This window comes from Boleophthalmus pectinirostris, unplaced genomic scaffold (assembly GCF_026225935.1).
Source record: "Boleophthalmus pectinirostris isolate CB_2022bp ecotype Guang Dong unplaced genomic scaffold, ASM2622593v1 HiC_scaffold_2, whole genome shotgun sequence".
Classification (NCBI taxonomy): domain Eukaryota; kingdom Metazoa; phylum Chordata; class Actinopteri; order Gobiiformes; family Gobiidae; genus Boleophthalmus; species Boleophthalmus pectinirostris.
This window is the reverse complement of record NW_026571152.1, coordinates 2,993,692-3,009,699: the sequence shown is the minus strand read 5'-3', so window position 1 is coordinate 3,009,699 and position 16,008 is coordinate 2,993,692. Positions and strand designations below refer to the sequence as shown.

Below are 16,008 nucleotides of genomic sequence, written 5' to 3'. Positions count from 1 at the left end.
GTGAGCTTTAAGTCATGTTAGAATGTTTGTACCTCCTCAAAAACATAGGCTACCAGGAATTGTGTTTTGTTTCATTCCCACATGTTTGAGTAACTCTTGATTATTAATCTGTCCACATCTGCAGATCTCACAAAGCTCTGTTCCACCTTGTGATGTCATGTATTGGTAGTTTTCAAGTGAACAGCTCTTTTTGCTTTTAGTTCAGTACAGAGATTCCAGGGTTGAAATGATCCAAAATCTTATGAAGGTGTATGGCATTTAAGAATACTGTGGAGCTCTTCCTGTATTACTACATGACATCACAAGGTGTCTTATCACAAGGCTGTAATATTGTGAAAAATTCCATAGGACACATTTTAACTTCTTGGGTTCTTTTTAAAGACAATGCAGTAGAGTGTGTTTACCTTGCTCTTCAGAACTGTCCCCGGTGTTGTTGGTGACGTGTCGTATATCAGCTGTCGTTACTTCCTGTGGGCGTGGTCAGCTGTTGTTACTTCCTGTGGGCGTGGTCAGCCTGATGGACCTGCAGGTCGCTCAGACTGACCACGCCTCCCGTCGCCCGGTGTTCTGTGGAGGAGGGTGTCCCAGGTGTGTGAAAGGAGGAACGCTCCGTCATCACGGTTAATTCTGTCCGTGCCTCGTTTCCTGATTTCACTGTCCTCCTTGATCCAGCGTTTGAATTTGTTGTTTTCTGATCCAATGACCTGAGCCCCGTCCCGATCCAGAATGTGGTTTTTCCTTTTACAGTGTCTGATATGGTGGATTTTAGGTTTTCCTGTTCTGCTTTATCTTTTTGTGTTCTGGTGAAACATGTCAACAAGGTAAACACACTTTACTGCATTGTCTTTAAAAAGAACCCAAGAAGTTAAAGTATATAAGAAGACAAAATGAACATCTTTGGCTCCATAGGACACATTTAAGGATCTGCTTATTTCCATTATATTACACTTTATTAAACTCCTGTTTCACAATGGGAAATACAGTAATAGTAACACCTGAATTAGTTTAAAACATAATTTGAAGGCACATAATATACATGTGTGTGTGCACAGTGTGACTTGTATACGGTGACCAGATTTTCTAAAATCAAAACTAGGACAAGGAGTGGGTGGTAATAGGAATGGGCATTTGATTATATTTTCTTAATCAATCATGGGGAGAATGAACAAATTAATTCTCGATTAACGAGTATTATCGGTTTTTGATTAATCATTAACATTAAACATATTACACATTAACATTAACATCAACTTTACAACATATAAACCATAATGACTCTAGAGCCACATCAGCAACACATCTGTTTGACATTATAATGTGTTTAATTCAGCTTTGTCACATTTGTTTATGTTTTACACAAACAAAACTTAAAACCACATGACTCATTTGCATAAACTATAAAGCGCTGAAAAACAAAACAAAAAAAAACAGCTCTGATGTGCACTGATGCAGTTGAGCTTCTGTCGGACTAAAAGACATGACTCAGTGGAATATGGGTGTTCTCTCTGTGACAGACGATGTTGATGATGATGATGATGGTGAGTGTGTTCTGTGTGTGTGTCGCGTTGGAGATGGTTCATGTTTTCAGAGATCAGACGGAGGGAATGAAATATGCAGCACTTTTTGGGCAATAAATCCAAACAGTGATAACTCTTGGTTCTCACTTCCATATCCTTAACAAACTGGTTTGAATATTTGCTTCATATAGTTTTCTACCATATGGTACAAGATTAGGTTGAAAAACCTCTTACTTTTTGACTCATGAGATTTTTTATTAAGAAAGGTCATGGTAACGGAGGGAAAAGTAACAGAGGGAAAATTGTTCAAGCAAGTAGAAGGTGCATGATTTTGTATAATTTGTCAGCCTTTTTCTTCTGAAACTTTAATATTACTTCAAAATGAAAGGAAACTATTTCTATAAAATATGTCAGTCCTTCCAAGCAAATTTTTATCATTTTAAATACATTTTTTTTTTTCTTTTAATCCTGTCCCTTCATCAACAGTTCAAAGATGGAATAACACAAGATATGATGAAATACATCCATTTATTGACATGATTTTCAGGTCTTTGAAATTTGGGGAATAATTTTTGTTCCATGTTTCATACATGGTCTGTTTAAAACATATGGAACTTTAGAACCAAAAATGGTACAGAAAAAAGGTCAACAGTTTCATAAACTAGAGTACATATGTATCTGTTTTTGAATTTTTGGCCTTTCTGTATACTTCTGCTTGACTGGGCCCAATAATAAAATTGTGAACTGAGTGCATAATGAAAGAAAGCTGTTGTGCTCTCAGCCCATTCATGACTAACATGTCAGTCAATATAGTTGTATTTTCTTTGTGTTTTTGTCATTTTTAAGCAGCTTTTCTGTATTTTATCTAAACAAATGACAATTTATGCCTCTCTTTACTGTTGGCAGGGATCATGTCTTGTATAAAACTGGGACAAATAAATGTTTTTGTTTAAATTGGCTGGGACAGGGGGCACAGGGCTCAAAACTGGGGCTGTCTCGGGTAAACAGGGACGTCTGGTCATCCTAAACTTTTGTGAATGCCGATCTTGTAATGAAATGATAGTGAGTTTGTTCTTTCAACATCTGTGAGCCTCTGGGAGCTGCCCTTTGTCCATGTTTAATCCATTCTTTATCTCTTTGTTTACATGAAGAAGCATTTGGCCCAGTGGCTCACAGGACCCCCAACCCTAACGCTAATGATAACGCTAAGTCATTCAGGACTAAAATAGCACTACAGAAAACGGCTGTAAGATTAGAGGCTATAATTCAAAGTCTTTACCTCCAGGAGCTCTCTAGGCAACACATGTACACTAAACAGTACGAGACACAGCCATATGAAAGTCGTTATCTCCTACAGTCACATGAGCGGGTGAACAAAGAGCAGTGACTGGAGTAAAATGTCAACTATTGATGGAGACGGAACAATAAATAATATAAATAAGTATGCAGGTGAAGTATGGAGACCAGTGGATCTTAAACTTCTGTCATCAAGTTCCATCCAACTTAATATTTGGCTTTCCAAGTATTAGAACTAAAACTTTAAGTTACTGTATTTTTCAGACTATAAGTCACACTTTTTTATGGTTTGGGTGTTTCCTGCGACTTATAATCTAGTGAAACTTATATGTAAAAATTTTCATACTGACAGCTGCAAGAGGCTCTAGTCTTGTGTGTCAGTATCTCTTACTACTATTGTGTACCACTGTCACTTCACTCTACTGCACATGTCTCCTGCAGAAAGAGCCTCTGTTCTGTCTGTATCATGTCAGTCGATCGCACCATTACTTCTGCACCACTGAACATTTAACATTTAAACAAACTTATAAAGACGACTGAGAAGACTGAACACAAATGCCGCCAAAAAAGAAAATCATATTTTGCAGATTACAAACTGCAAGTTGTGAAATCTGCAGCTAAAAATGGTAATCGTGCAGCAGAAAGAAAGTTTGGAGTGAGAGAGAAACTTGTGACACCGGGAGGATGCACCATGAAACTTTCCTGAAGTCACTGGATGGATGGACAAAGCCTGGACGTCACTGACACTGAAACCATCCTGTCGGGATTTAGAAAGACTGGAACTGATTCTAAATTCTAACTGGCACTGATGCTGAGTCTGATGACAGCTACACAGAAGAGGAAGCGGCGCTCTGTTTACCTCCGAAGGTCACTGAGTTGCTCAGAAGTGACACCGAGGAAGAAGAATTCAATGGATTTAGTGATTTGGAGTGAGATAATAATAAATAATATAACTTACCTTTCAAGATGAAATGTCAGTTCTGGTCTCTGATTTTATAAAATACATTTCTTTCAAAAAGTGTGACTTATAGTCTGGTGCAACTTATAGTCAGAAAAATATGATAGTCTTAAAATAGTCTACAATGAGACTACACTGGGTATAAATTGAGACTAAACCCTGGATAAGATAGTCCTAGATGATGACTCTAGAGTCTAGAAGTCAAAGGAGGTCAAAAACATGAATAGATTTGGCTCTAAATAAAACAAATAGTCAAACTGCAGAGACAATATAGATTTATGACTTTATCCTAGTACGCCAACAGAAGTCTTCATCAAGCCTTTGTCGTTGTTTAATAAGATGTGTCAGTTGGATTTCCCTTATAACACAGGTGGGTTTCAATCCCAGCATTCACTACAACTGTGCCCTTGAGCAAGGCACTTCAAGTGATTTGCCTGCGTGGGTGTGTGATTGGTGGAAATTAACTGCTTTAATTGTGTTTCCTTCAGAACTTTAGCAGTAATGAGGCCCACAGTGACAAAAACTTTCAGGCCTTTGAGCTCCTTTAAATATGCATGGATTTTTGTGAAACTTTGCAAATCTCCCTTTTTATTAAAAGCTAAATATCTAAGGCAGGGGTGTTCAAACTTTTTTCATCAAGGGCCACAAATCTAAACACAGATGAAACCGAGGGCCGTAGTCTGGAGCTCAACACAGTGAATAATTGAAATATGTGCATGTTTAACACGTTAGAATGAGCCTTTATTCATGCTAAGATCCTTAAACCCACACACTAAATATTAAATATTAGCTTTGTCAAAGTAGATTTTCAATAATTTGCAGTAAAAAAGGTCATTTTTAATTGATGCAAGGTAATTTCGGCCAATTCACCTGGAAGTCTGAGGGCCAAGAATAATTTGCCGTAACAGGCCGTAGTTTGGACATGCCTTATCTAAGGGGTCAGAGAGAGAATTTTCTTAAACTTTTATTTATATATTTTTTTTTCATTGTATAAGGACCACCCTAATGTACAGAGAGCTACATCAATGACACTAATAGATTACCCAAAGCACCCATCATTCACCAACATTTGCTATTTCTGGTACAGTGATACCTGTTCACTGTTCACTTGGCTTCTTGTGGTCGTGTATATTCAGTGCAATATTTTCTCCTAATCACTTCCAGCTCTGCTCCATACATACAGCACAGTGACAGATTGAGGTCGTGTTTGGAGCAGTGTGCGATTTCAGAGTTTCCAATACCATATTTGCAATCCATCTTTTTACGCTGCTTTCAGTGCCAATAAATTAAACATGGGGCTTGCAATACACACAACATGCAGCAGGTGGTGGGTCTGTGCGCGGCTAATGGCTAATCCTCCCCCGCCGACACATGTTTAAATCCACATATGCTGGGAAACAGACTGATTGCGTGAATGTTTCGAGTTACACGAAGGCAAAAATAACTATTCCTAGAAATAAAGGAAACTTGGGGTCACGATATTCCGCGGAGGGAGATTTACTGTATAGCGGTCAGATGTACGACTATCTTTGAACGCATCCTCGTACAGTGACTGCGGCTGTGTCTCATCAGGGCTCTGGACAGGGCAGATGGGAAGAAAACATCTGGCAAACATTGTGTTATTTCATCACGCACATTATCAAGCCAAATATTTGTAACAGCCTCACACTTTTAAGGCCAAACAATGCAAGTTATGAAACATTCTTTGAGATGATAAACTTTTAAGTATGTGTTTTGGGAAAAATATATTATTGGTTAGTTGTCAGTTAACAAATTCAGCATAATAAAAAATCATTTTATTTTACAGTTTTTAGATCTAAACCATGCTCGCAGACAGTGTACAGTGAGTCTGTGGTTGCCTTAGCTGTGTTTGGCTCTTGTGGCCAAATATAGCCAAATATATATTTGGAGATTTTGAGTAACTGATCCAGCTTGTGCAGTTCAGAGAATAGAATTTAAGGATTGTGTGGTTTGAACTGTTCATTTTCCCTTCATCCATAGTGACCCTGTTTGGTGTTTACTCTGAAATGCTGCAGATATTTTACACCAATGCAAAGGACTTTCTACACCAAATATGGCAGAAGACGTTCTGCTCTCATAAAATGACACAGCAAACAGAGAGAGGCTTAGGAGAGGACTTCCTGTTGTGTTCCACAATTTAACTGGCGCCCCCTGGAGGCTGCTGTGATGCTGCACACAGAGGAGGGACACTTTTGTCCTCAGGGCTGTTTCTCCCCTCACACTGCTCTGACAGTGGATCTGATGACTCGACCTGAAGAGCTGCACTGACACTTTTGTGTGGAGCTTTTCTATTATTACTGCAATTTACTGTTCACTGTGCTAAAACTGTTCCTAAGAGACAAATAAAGCACTATTGACTGGCGATTGTGTACTTGTATACTTGTGTACTTGCGTACTTGTGTACTTGTGTACTGTACTTTTGAGCTGCAGTCTGCTCCTTAGTTTAGTTCATTTGCTTATTTGTCAGAGACACTGCACACACAAACATTGACCTGCACAAAGAGGTCATATATTTGTGCCAGGTAACAGCAAAATTGCTCATTTCTATTTTTCATTCCCTGTACAGGCGATGTCATAAATGGGGCACGTGATAATCCTCTCATGATCTCCTCTTCAGAGTCACGTGATGTCACTGTGATGTGTCTGCTCAGCATAATAAAAGGCAATGGAAGTGACACAGTCCAAAATTCATTTATGGAAAGCTCATAGTCTTGGAAAGCTCAAGACGTCATTATTTTTTCAAACATACATAAATTCATTCTGATCATAAACACATGTTCCCCCAGATCCACGCTCATGAATAATAAGTACAAATACATCCCAAAAGACTTACATTTCTCTGCTCAAAAACTCACAGAACGTTCACAGAGTCCAGCCTGATCCTGTCTGAGGACAGAATTGGGAGACAAACCCACAGATTGAATCAGGACTTTATCTCCAGCTCAGGAAAGGCCAGACTCTTGGCAGAGTCCTCCTCAGAGCGAAGCCTCAGCACTCTCAATGAGATAACACAAGATAACAGCACAAATGAGCTTCAAATGAGAGCTTTGTGCTCACGGGTTATTTGAAGTTAACAGCCACATTTCTCAGAAAGCTACACGATTGTACAAGATAGAGTGAGTGAGGGCTTATACTTCAGTCCGAATGTGGACTTTGTTTGGGCCTGTTCCAGTCCTGGTTCAGTCCAGGTCTTAAAGATGCACTGTGGAGCTTTCTGTTGGAGGGTCCATCCAATAAGGTATCCATACTTTGCAGATGATGTTATCAACATTCCCCTTTTTAACAATGTTTGGTAATGTGCGCTTCTCCATGGTATATTTATATATATATTCTGCTGCCAAGAGTACTTTTCAATATATTTTACAAAATTATTTTGTTACAGCTACAGTTCATTTACCCTTTATTTTTTATATCGTATTGAATTGATTTTAAATATATTGTATTGAACCAAAAGTGCGCTGTATCGAGATATGTATCGTATCATGGCCTATGTATCGAGGTGTGTATCGTATTGGCAACTTCTGAATGATATTCAGCCCTAATTGTTGCCATGTTAGTCTATAGTGTTACCTTTCTGGGTCCATCCTGTGCGAGTCTCCAAAGGTATGCTATTTCTTTTATCTGGAGATGTTTCACAGTATGGCATTACTCGTCTATTTCTATCAAAACCAGGTGACGCCAGCAGACTGGTCACAGGTCAGATCTGTGGAGAGGCAACATGGAAATGTGTTCTCTGCATTCAAACAGTCTTATCTATCTGGAGTTAAACCCGTCAGGAGAAGTGGGGAGCCGCAGAACCCAGGGGCCCATCGCACATCCTGAGGCTTGGTCAGGACTGCCTGTGGAGAATTAGCTCATTGTGTATATTTAGGTTGACATTGGAAACCTAAAGGAAGTTTACTCAAACACAGGGAGAACATGCAAACTCCACACACTAAAGTGATTTTATACATGTAAAGTAACATTAAAAGGAAATATGACAAATGTGGTTCTTTTGCATTTTCCACTTTTTAACTTTAGGTCAAGGACAAACCTCTCCTTTTAAAGCGACAGTCCGGAATTTTAGACATAGGACCTCATTTCCTAGTGAGCCAGAGTGTTGGAGACGTGTGGAGACACTTTTTGAAATCTTCCATCCAGTCCTTGTATTTGCAGAGGTCACTGGTGCTAGACTAGTGCATGTCAATGACCATAGTTCTCCTGCCACTAAAACACCCACTCCACAAAACACCCGAAACTAATCTTTTATTACACCAGACTCTCCATGTGAATGTCTGTGTTGATAGAATAACTGTAGAAGTAAATCTAACCTTGCATTTGAAGGATTTCTGTCGGAGCAGCAGCAGTGAGTTGTACTTGTTGATAGAAAGCTCGGCAGCAGCGGACTGATATCACCTATAGCAGGGGTCAGCAACCCGCGGCTCCAGAGTCGCATGCGGCTCTTTAGCACTCCCCTAGTGGCTCCCTGGAGCTTTTTCAAAAATGAGTGAAAATGGAAAAGGAATGATTTTTTTGGTTGTTGTTTTAATCTGGTTTCTTTAGGGGTAAAACCCTCGTTCATCTCTGGTCATGGATCTGATCCATCAGCTGTGTGCAAATGCAAACACATGAAAAGTGTTTCAGCAGAACAAATAGATGAGCTGAAGCAGGGGGTGGTGTCCGGTGCCTCCACCTGAGAAATGCTTTCCCCGAAACCCCCCCCCCCCAAAAAAAACATGTGCACAGACGGACGCTCAGAACAACATATAACGAACCAAACAGGATTCATGCTTCTGTCCGGACGCTTTGTACCCCCTCGAAACCAGCCGCGGTCGAGCGCGGAGGACCGGAGCAGCCCGCCCAGACCTGTGGTCCACGGCGCATTCTCGCTTTTCCCGCACGGAACCAGTGCACAGATGACTGCACTGAAGCACTCGGCACCAGTTCTTTGCGTGCTGGTCTTGCTTGCCCCCGTCTGGAACCAGCACATGGACGACGAAGCCTCCGGACAATCTGACCAACACTGGACCCCCAGACCTGTCTCAAGGAACTGCGCTGACTGCTCCTGTGTGTTTGGCGCTGCTGCCCGAGCTCAGAGCTTCTGCTCCGGGCTGATGTGCGGTGAGTTGCGTACAAAGTTCTACATGCTGCTGTTTTATGAATGCTCCTAAGCATGATCAGAAGAAATGCAATTGCTGCTATGAATACTCCTTTAGTCTTCTCCTAAAACTCCGTTTATCTCAGTTTACACGCAAACGTGAAACTGCAGTTTTCCAAAATCTCCACTCTAGCCAGAGTTTTTAGAAAGATTCATTTTCAGAGGCGAATTCGCCGTTTGCGTGTAAACGATGTGAACAAACGAAGGGAAATGTCTCAGTTTTTAAAAATACCCATGTACGTGTAAACTGGGCCTAAATGACAAAGGAATAAACACTAACCACCTGATTTCAGTGGCTACAGACGGCGCACCGAGTATGAGAGGGTCACAAAAGGGGTTTGTGTAATCATTAATGCTCATTTTGTATTTGTAGCCTACTTAGTCATTTTAGTAGTAATCTTATATAGCTAATATACTGACAGCCTATGTTGCCTTCATATTAGGCTTATATAAGGTTTTAAATTTTTTGCGGCTCCAGGCAGGTATGGTTTTTGTTTTTTTTGGGCCAATATGGCTCTTTGAACATTTTGGGTTGCCGACCCCTGACCTATAGCACCTATCTTACTGGCAAAGTCAAATTCTGTTGCTGCTAAGAAAATAGTCCCTCAACATGCAGTGAGTCACGTGATGCAAGATTAGTTTTATTTCAAACATTATTCTATCATTATTCAAATCAGAGCCTCTTCTTCATCTCTAATGAGCTAAAGGAGCTGTCAACTTGAACACGGCCTCTTCATGACATCACAAGGTGGAACAGAGCATGAAGTTGAACTTTGGAGATGTAGACAGATTCATAATGAATGGCTACTCAAACATGTGCGAATGAAACAAAACACAACTCCAGGTCTGTTTTTGAGGAGGAAACAACATTCTAACATGTCTTGGGTCCGCCACCTGCTTGTTTTCGTGGAGATGTTATTTCTATGTCAAAATGTATCCACAGGCATTAAACATATGTATCTGTATGGAAACAAGCAAGTGGCACCTCAATATCAAGTTCCAGGTGTGGGGTCTCATGTATAAAACCGTACGTGGCTCTGACTGAAAGAGTATGTGCATGGAGGAAAGTCTTTACAAACCTGTACATTCATAAAAGCCTCTGTCTCCCTAAACATGAGCTGATGATGACACAGAGATCTCAGGGGCTCAGGGGGAGACACTGCAGCAGATGTTTCACTTCACATGCATCATGTGCACACAGCTTAGGGGTATGATGAACGTTCCCTCATCAGATGCATGTTTGAGTAATTTAGTGATCTCTCCTGGACCCTATTGAAACCCTCCTTACTGTTAGCAGTAAGATTCTGTCCAAAGCTCGGCCCACAAGCCTACATCATCCATGCTCCTACATGACAGTTCTCCATAATTATACAAAACATGACACAAAACTGTACACAACAACATGACAAACCTGTTTGGATGTGTAATAGCAAGATACACACTGACTGTGTGGTGATAGAGCTCTGAAGGGGTGGTGAATTTGCGCGGGGAGGAGAGGGAGGGGAGATTAGAGCATCAAAAACAAAATTGTTAATAATGCAATACAAAGGTCATTCTATTATCTAAATAATTGCGTCCTTTGTGATTTGATAATTGTTCCAAATTGTGATTTCAAATTGTTGTTGGTGGCCGAGGGAAAACTTCATTGGAGGAGAGTCACTGCTGATGAAGAAGAGACAAAACCCCAGAACAAAGTGTGACTCACGATGCTGAAGATCAGGGTGTTTGTGGACTAAAACAACCAGGTAACTTATGCCTGTACTCATGGAGAGTCTTGACTGTATGAAACCTGTGCTCTTACTGGTTTTCATCACAAATTTTTGCAAATGCAAAATGGACAACATGGAGCTTTGAGCCATGTTATAATTGTGTAAGCGACAGCACACAGTGCCCGTTTGAGGGAACGTCAGCTCCCATGGTAACGTGTGAAGCAAAAAGTGCAGCAAAAAGTGTGTGCCTAATTCCTCATTGTCCAGGTTCCATCGGAAAAGAAAATTGAATTCTGTCAACTTTTGTCAACTGGAAGAAAGTTTAATGAAAAAGTGAACAGAATTCAATTTTCTTTTGTAACCCTGGTAATGCCATACTTTCCACGTCAACTCAAAGAGGCAATTTGAGCCAAAAATGATCGGAACATTTTTGGTTAAGATCTGTAAAAGACATTTCATGGAGTTTGGCGCTGTGGAGAGGGAGACACTTACCTGACAAGTTGAGAATGATATCTCTGTAGTTTTTACACAGATGGACCCTCCACCGAGCCTTCACTCAGATCCAAACATGACTGTGCAATCACAACTGTTTATTTTAGTGGCACATCTGAAACAAAGGAGCTCATTGGTCACCAATCATTTTGACCAAAATCATATTTCTCATACCTCAGATAAACAGAGTTTACCTTTCTGCAAAAATCTGCCATAAGCAGACATATTTGTTTTGATATGGACAGCCCATGTGGGTCTGATTGGCTAATCCACCTGTCAATCACACTCATGTGAGCTCTGAATGCAGTATCCCACACAAAACACACACAAATGAAACACCACAGGCACACACTGAAGAAACAACATGATGAAAAATAAATAAATGAAACATTCTTGCACATAGTCCCTTTAAAACCCAGCTGGTTGTAGCTGTCACATTTGATTTGTTTAAAAAAGTATTTATGTTTGTGCTGGGACCTAGTGTCTGTGTTTTTCACTTCCTCCTCTGACTCCTGCCTCCTGGAGCCCACAAATACAGAAGTCATTATTAGTTGCTACCATCTCGCACTAGGTGTGTTATATACAGTATAATTGAGTGTGTCCAGTACAGTAGAGCCCTGTACAAACATGCCCTCTCACACAGACCCCCAGACAGTCACTGGTGGCTGGTTATATGTCCACAGCCCCACACACTGTGGAAACATCAGCCTTTAGATTGAAGTCATTTCTTTGCTTTAACTCTTCACTCACTCTGGTTTTCTATGAAAATGACTCATGTACTAGTGACTATTGACACACACTCAGTGTTGGAGAAGAGGGCTGGAGGTGCATGGCCTACACAAAGTCATGAGTTACTCCCTAATCGCATCACATTTTGGGAGGAGGAAGAGCGTGGAATACATGGAACTAAAACGTAATGAGCCTGTATGACTAAACCAGGCTCAAGAGAAACTACTCTGGAACAAATAAGGATATTTCAGCAAATGATGAGCAAAATTTTCTCTATAGCAACTATGGGCTACAGGTGGATACAGGTTCAATTTTTCAGTGTTGAGAAAATTGGGATTGAAGTGGGAGTGAACATGTAACTAAAGCAGAACTAGACCAGGACTAAACCAGGACCAAAACAGGACCAACCCAAATCTACATTAGGACATAAACTGAGCCCAACCCAGGACATGTGAGGACACCTTTTATACATACTGTAGTATATAGTGTAATAGCTTTTGGTATTCAGCAATTCTCTTTTTTGTCTTAGAATAACAAAAAAGCAATAAACTAGAAGCAGGACTAAATTAAGACATGAACAGTCACTGATCCTGTCCTTTACATTTGAATGAGTTTATCTGGGCAACTGAGATATTATGAGTTTACCTGACAATTGTTAAATACATTTCCTGTGTATGTAATATACAAGGAGCAGGAGGGATGGCACTGTCAGGCAAATTATGAACCCCTTTTGAATCAATACAGTTTATTTAAGTCACAAACATTTTAAACAGGATGTCAACGATGTCCCATATTTGGGCCAGCTGCTGTTTTTCAGCACATTAATGTCGTCATCGGAGACATCGTTTGTGGCAAAGTTCATTAAAACAAGTGAGTTAAGGCCACTGTGTATATTTTTAGCTTCAGATAAGACGGGCTCTTAGGAAGTGGATGTAGAAATATCCCTTTCCTCTGATTGTCTCGGATTGTGTTCCCTCTGACCCCGAAATGCATACAAGCTTATATACCAGGACAAAGAGGCTTCAGACTCTTAAAGGTGGACTATGGAACATTTGTCATTGGTCTGCCACTTTCCCTATATCGAGATGTTATTGTTTTGCCTGGAATATTCCACAGTACAGCATTAAAACTGTATACTTCCATCCAGACCTTCAGATAACACCACCAGACCCCTGCACAGATCTGTGGAGGGGCGAGCCCGTTTAAAGTGTGCAGGAATGTTTTTCAAGGTATTTTGGGGCAGTATGTACAAATGCAAGATTGTTAAGTTTAATGCCATACTGTGGAACATTCCAAACAAAGCACTAACATCTTCATGACCACAAGCGGGGTGCAGATCTTCCAACAATAAAGTGACATAACGCACAAAGGGCCAATATTACACTACTTTTAAAATCTGTTTTCTAATGTAGTTTCTTCATCACAAACAGACGTGGAGTTGTGTTTTGTTTCATTCACACATGCTTAACACACAAACCCTGCACATTTAGGCTGAGTTCTTCTCTGAAACAGAAAACACTCAGTTCCACCTTGTGATGTCATGTGGTAATACAGGAAGTGCTCCACTGTGTTTAAAAACACTCCATACATCTTCACTAGAATCATTTGGATGATTTCAACCAGAGAATTGTGAATCTTTACTCAATCAAAGGTAAAAAGACCCGTTAACTGAAAAAGTACCAATACGTGACATCACAAGGTTGGAAAAGAGCATTTTGAGCTATGGAGATGTAGACTAATAATAAAGGGTTACTTAAAGGGATAGTTCAGGATTATAAATCTTTTATCAATGTCTGTATGTCATCCCCGTGAGCAGTGTCGTGCATCCACACTGACTTACCACACAAAGGGATAGTTTGGGATTTTTGACATAAATCTGTATGTCATCCCGTGACAGTGTCGTGCATCAACACTGACTTACCCCCGACAGCGTCCGGTGAGCCGAGATACTGGTCGTTTTCAGTGCTGACGAAAGTAGTCCGGCAAGTTGGCTGGGGACAGTAAAATAAAGTGTTTTTCTTCTCAAAACAATATGTGTTCAAAAGAGTGATACATTTGCATCACAAAACCATCAACCTCAAAAAAGTCAGTAAACTACGGAACCGCACCACTTGATAATTGTCGAAGAATTACGATGACCGTAGTACAGAGCCTCACAGAGTAAAAACCTGGCGTTCGTGTTTACCAGGAATTCGCAACCTTAAATACTCCAAGAGCCATTTGGAGCGTCTCCCACAGAAAAGAAAACACCTGGAGATGCAAAACCCTTTTGACTCTAAAATGAGGAGAACAGTGCAAATATTTATTTATTTTTTTAACCTCGCTCTGTATAAAAGACTAAAGTGTGTTGCATTTATGAAATCATTGAAATGCTCCAGAGAATATTTGTCCATTCATATATACGGACTGTGTGTATGATCTGCAAACTTATAATCTCTGAAAAATTTCACATGAACCATCTCCAACGTGATAGAAACACAGAAGAGACTCACCATCAGGAGCACATCCTCTGTCACAGAAAGAGCACTGTCAGCTTCTCCTGGAGGTGGCCTGAAAAGAGTATTAAAAGACAGTCTCGGAGAGTTAAAGTAGTTCACAGACATGTCTCTTTATTTATGCTCACACAGGTACAGGTCTCTGATTCAAGTAGATTCACACAGCATCTCTCCATGTCACCCCCCTTAGTGCAGCAGAGTAGGTAGCTTTATACTCGACCATCTCCTCAAAATATTGACTGACTGTATAGTCCATCATAACATGTCCCAACTTCATTGACGCTTTAAAGTTCAGACATTGACATCTCTTTATGACACATGTAAAGGAACATTGAACCCTTTCTATATTGCATGGTGAATTAACATGAATGAAACATTAAAAACATGGAGAATGATTCCCACCACACTCATATTCCACTGAGTCGTGTCCTTTAGTCCGACAGAAGCTGAACAGCATCAGCAGCACAAGGAGCGGAGCTGTTTTTTCAGTGCATATAGTCAGTGTTGGGGAGTAACAGATTACATGTACTGGAGTTATGTAATCAGAGTACAAATTATGAGTAACCTGTATTCAGGTTACAGTTACTGTTTCAGTGAGTGGTAATTGAATTACAGTTACTTTGTTAAAATAAATGGATTACACTGTGGTATTTTCCTGTTTTCCTGTTTTCACATTTTGGGCTACATCCCTCTTTTTTCTTTTTTTCCACTCATTGCCAGAAACTAAACCAGGTCTAAACTAGATCTAAACTAGACCTAAACCAGGTCTAAACCAGGACTAAACCAGGACTGAACCAGGACTAAACCAGGACTAAACCAGGACTAAAACAGAATTTAAGAGGGTTTAATAGGACTAAAGCAGGACTAAAGCAGGACTAAACCAGGTCTAAACCAGGTCTAAAACCAGGTCTAAACCAGTACTAAACCAGGACTAAAACAGGATTTAACAGGTCTAAACAGGATAACAGGACAAAACAGGATTTAACAGGACTAACAGGACTAAACCATGACTAAACCAGGACTAAAACAGGATTTAACAGGACTGAACCAGGACTAAACCATGACTAAACCAGGACTAAAACAGGATTTAACAGGGTTTAACAGGAGTAAAGCAGGACTAAACCAGAACTAAACTAGAACTAAACCAGAACTAAACCAGGACTAAATCATGCGGCGTGGACATGTCTACTCCTCTTCTATCAATAATATTTTTAATTTGGTTCAGTAAAGTCTGGGCTTTTTATTTTCTTTTAACAGACAAAACATCTTATTGATTGATTGCATTTATATAGCGCCTTTCAAGATCCCCAAAGCACTTTACAGTTCATTGTTCAGTCACTCCACACTCAGTGGTGGTAAGATACTATTGTAGCCACAGCTGCCCTGGGGCAGACTGATGGAAGATAGGCTGCCAATCTGTGCCATCGGCCCCTCCGACCACCACCATCACTCACACACACACATCACTTTCATACCAGGCGAAGGTGGGTGAAGTGTCTTGCCTAAGGACACAACGACAGTTTTTGCCACTGGCGCCCTACTGTGGCACCTGGAATTCCTAGCGGTCTCCCATCCAAGTACTACCCAGGCCCAGCCCGCTGAGCTTCTGAGATCTGACGGGATCAGGCTTTGACAAGCCGGTATGGCCATTTTA

At 40.5% G+C, this 16,008-nt stretch overlaps 1 pseudogene; it reads right to left on the bottom strand.

Moving 5' to 3' along the window:
- Positions 1 to 15,891: 15,891 nt before the first annotated feature.
- LOC129409583 (5S ribosomal RNA) lies at positions 15,892 to 16,008 on the bottom strand (annotated as a pseudogene).